Source organism: Rhincodon typus, chromosome 25 (assembly GCF_021869965.1).
Source record: "Rhincodon typus isolate 14 chromosome 25, sRhiTyp1.1, whole genome shotgun sequence".
NCBI classification, from domain to species: Eukaryota; Metazoa; Chordata; class Chondrichthyes; order Orectolobiformes; family Rhincodontidae; genus Rhincodon; species Rhincodon typus.
Genome location: NC_063356.1, coordinates 10092522 through 10096910, shown reverse-complemented (window position 1 = coordinate 10096910; position 4389 = coordinate 10092522). Strand labels below are relative to the sequence as shown.

The 4389-nt window shown below is 42.4% G+C and overlaps 1 long non-coding RNA gene across 1 annotated transcript in view; it reads left to right on the top strand.

Moving 5' to 3' along the window:
- Positions 1 to 519: 519 nt before the first annotated feature.
- Positions 520 to 4389, top strand: part of LOC125486090 — a 4978-nt gene continuing 1108 nt past the window's right edge. The window contains exons 1-2 of the long non-coding RNA XR_007264776.1: positions 520 to 684; positions 2720 to 2884. This is a non-coding gene — a long non-coding RNA (uncharacterized LOC125486090). The remainder of the gene's footprint in view (positions 685 to 2719; positions 2885 to 4389) is intronic.

Genomic DNA, 4389 nt, shown 5'->3' with positions numbered 1-4389 from the left:
GACTGAATATTAATAGAGCCTGGCCCAATGTGGGAGGGTGGGGAGATGGGTTTGTGAGACCAGGGGATGGGGCAGAAGTGGAAGGGCTAATGCTGGGGCTAGAGGAGGGTTATGATCTAAGCTGTATCTCCAATTGGGACACACACCCACACAAATAAAGTACACCTTCTTCTTCCTGATGACAGCTTGTTCCACTAAAAACTGCTGGGACTCTCACTTGGTCTGTGCCTCCCCCAGCAGCAAGAGTGTCATGAAGCACCGAAGCACTTAAAGCCTCCACTGTTTCTGTAAAATGGGAGACATGTCAGGAGCTGGCGGGAAATCATGGGGCTCAACATGCGCTGCATTTTACAAACGTCCCTCCTTTGAAAAACTTTAGTGAGGAATTGTGCAATCTAGCCCATGGCTTCAATCAGGATCAATTTGCACCGGACATGAAGTACAAGCACACTAGTTATAGGGGAGGGTTTGTCACTATACAGAGAGAAAGTCAGTGACGCAAAACCACAAATACTTCCGCATAAGTATGAACTGCTCAGCGTAACTGCTCTGTAAATGTTTTATTGATCTAATGGGGGAAAGTGCATGCATGATGGACAGAGCAGGTTATAACTAACCCTCAGTACTGATACTATAACATTCCTGGCCCTCTGCTGATAAAGAATGTCAACAAAGTCTGCTGAGGTAAGGAAAATATTAACTTTATTAAAGAAACAAGTCATTGTAGTTTCATCTTAACACAGAGCTACAAAATTGTGTAATATCGCATTACTTCCTGTGCTGATGTACATTGTTTCCCATTATATTCCATTCAGACTTAACCATAATCAGGGCAGGACTTATACAGTTAATGGTAGGGCTCTGGGGAGTATTGCCAAACAAACAGGTGCATAGCTCCTTGAATGTGGAGTTGCAGGTAGACAGGTTGCTGAAGAAGACTTTTGGTACGCTTGACTTCATTGGTCAGTGCATTCATTGAGTATTGGAATTGGAAGGTCATGTTGCAGCTGTTCAGGACATTGGTGAGGCCACTTTTAAAATACAGCATTTAATTGTGTCACCCTGCTATAGGAAAGATGTTGTTAAACTTGAAAATGTTCAGAAAAGATTTACAAGGGTGTTTCCAGGGTTGGAGAGTTTGGGCTATTGGAAGAGGCTGAATAGGCTGGGGCTATTTTCCCTGGAGTGTAGGAGGCAAAGGGGTGATTTAATAGAGATTTATAAAATCATGTGGGGCATGGATAGGCTGAATAACCAACGTCATTTCCCAGGTAGGGGAGTCCAAAACTAGAGGGCCTAGGTTTAAGGTGAGAGGGGAAAGATTTAAAAGGGGCCTGTTGGGTAAATTTTTCACGCAGAGGATTGTGTGTGTATGGAATGAGCTGCCAGATGAGGCTGGTACAATTACAACATTTTAAAGGTAACTTGAATCAGAAGGATTTAGAGGGATATGGGCCAAATGCTGGCAAATGGGACTGGATTAGTTTAGGATATCTGGTCGGCATGGATAAGTTGTTTATAACTCTATGGCCTATACTATGGATACCGCTAGATTCTTTTTGAATGTAGACTTTATATTAGAGTGGCAGAATTGTATTGGCTCATCTCGCACTTTGTGTATTCAACATTTTATCTTTATATTATTCTGCAGCCTCTGGTTCCAGTAACCCAGGTCATGTGCAACGTTGGCAACTCTAGAATTAGAATTAGAATTAGCTTTTATTGTCACATACTGACTCACATGAGCACAGTGAAACGTTTACAAACTGCCATTTATGGCGCCATCATAGGTATAACTGTAGCTAGGCAAAGAATCTTAGTAGAAAGCAGAAAAGTAAAGAAGAGAGATAGTAGGAACTGCAGATGCTGGAGAATCCGAGACAACAAGGTGCAGGGCTGGATGAACACAGCAGGCCAAGCAGCATCATAGGAGCAGAGAGGCTATCAGAGATAGTAGGAACTGCAGATGCTGGAGAATCCGAGACAACAAGGTGCAGAGCTGGATGAACACAGCAGGCCAAGCAGCATCATAGGAGCAGAGAGGCTAAGGCAAGTTAAGAAGTTAAACATTAGAGTCCTTCTTACTAAAGCGTAGAAACAGAAAGAAACACAGTTAATAGTTCAACATCACAGTCCATAAGTGCCTGGCCATGCTGGACTCGCATTTCTCACAAGGACTTAACGTCACCCTCACTGCCGCATTGTGCTGTCTGTTTCCTCTGTCACTGCAGGGCCCCGCAGCTGCCTGCTCCTGCTCGCATGCTGAATTGCTTTTAAGAAATAGTGACCCAGATAAAATATTGTTTTAATTAATGGGATCTTTATGGTTGTTGCCAATCTTCCTGAGATCAAGATCACTAGCACTTAAAATGTGTGCACCGTCCAAACTGCTACGCCTGTCTCCATATCTGAGAACTTGAGAGTCCCACAGGCTTCTTGATAAATAGAGGAACTGTCTGTACACAATGTGAGAAAACTGTCACAATTCCTTGTCCTAGCACCTGTCAGCAGTATGCAAGAAACACTGAAAATGTGCACAACATATTTGACACAAAATAAAAGTATGCGTATCTTAGTTTGCTAATGTCATCATACTTGATGTTTTCATGTAATCTGTTTTTTTCGAGTTTTACAATAACAAAGATTTGATTTGGTTTTAATTTGATTTGATTTATTACTGCAACAGGCACTGAGGTACTGTAAAAAGTGTTGTCTTAAGTGTTTTACAGGCATACCATACTGTATAAGTGCATCAGAGTGACAGTACAGAGTCCGGGCTACAATGTTACAGTTGCTGGGAAGGCGCACAGAGAGATCAACTTTAACATTAAAGAAGTTCATACAAAAGTCTGATAACAGAGGAGAAGAAGCTGTCCTTGAATCTGTGCGTATGAGTATACAAACTTTTATATCTTTAGCCCAATGGAAGAGGTTGGAAGACAGTATAATGGGGATGGGAGGGATCTTTGATTATGTTGGTTGCTTACAATTATAGGACCAAAAGCTAAACAAAAAAAGTGTCTTCTCTGAAGATTATCATTTATCATTTGGAGAATCAGTTCAAAGTATTTATTTTCCACTTTTGCAATGCAAAGATAGGTGATGGATTAAGTGTTTCATTGACCTTGGCAGTACACACAACATTGTTCAATTCTTGATCACCCATCTGCACTGAGGAAGCTGCAGCCAAATTGTAATGAATATTGATGATATACTACTATCATTCGGGAAATTTCTTTTTAACTATAGTTATCTGTTGATCTAATTGACTCAGAGGGCAATGAACAGCCATATTGCTGTCGGCTTGGATTCACATGTAGATAATACTGGGTAAAGATGGAAGATTTCTGTCACTAAAAGGCATTAGTGAAACAGATGGGTTTTTATCACAATTGACAACTGTACATGGTGACCAGGGAACTAGCTTTTAAATCTGGATTTTTAAAAAATTTCTCTATCTGTATGACACAAGACCAGAACCCATATCCCACAGATCAATAGTCTGGGGCCTCTGGATTTCTAGTTTATTGGCATGGGTACATTAGCACTGTGCTACCATCTTCCCTTGAACTTGGATTCTAAACTGGAGAATTGTATAGCTTTAAATTTAATCTGTATAGGATGGGGGATTTCAAGTCGAGGGGGCACATTTTTAAGGTGGGAGGAGAGAGATTTAAAAAAGGCATGAGGGGCAAATTTTAAACACAGAAGGTGGTTCGCATGTGGAATGAACTTCCTGAGGAAGTGGTGGATGTGGGTACAATTACAATGTTTAAAGACATTTGGATAGATACATGAATAGGGAAGGTTTGGAGCAGACAGGTGGGACTAAATTAGTTTGGGACTGAATTCGGCATGGATTGGTTGGACCGAAAGGTATGTTTCCATGCTGTATGACTCTATGACTCTATTTCAAGATAATGTGTGTTGAGAAGGGACAGACATGGGGCGGAATATTCCCATTTTAATCTTTATTCCCTTATCCTTTATATTCCCTTATCCTCCCAAACTGCCAATCCTTCTACTTCTGTGGTTCTCACTCACTCACTGGGATACCTTACCACCTCACCACCTCCAGCCATCACCGCTAACAGCTCCTGTAACTGCTTCCATCGGACTCAATCCTTCCACTTGTCTCATCACAGGAAAAACTGACCCACTCTCTGGAGTCAAGTCTCAATACTACCCTGACTATCTTCCTGTAGCCACACCTATGGGACAGGGGTTACACTAGGATCCAAAAGCAGGTGCCGAGAGCTCGTCAGCATGGCGTGCTGGGATTGGGGGCGGGGTCACTGTGCTGGGATTGGGGGCGGGGTCACTGTGCTGGGATTGGGGTGGGGTTACTGTGCTGGGATTGGGGGCAGGGTCACTGTGCTGGGATTGGGG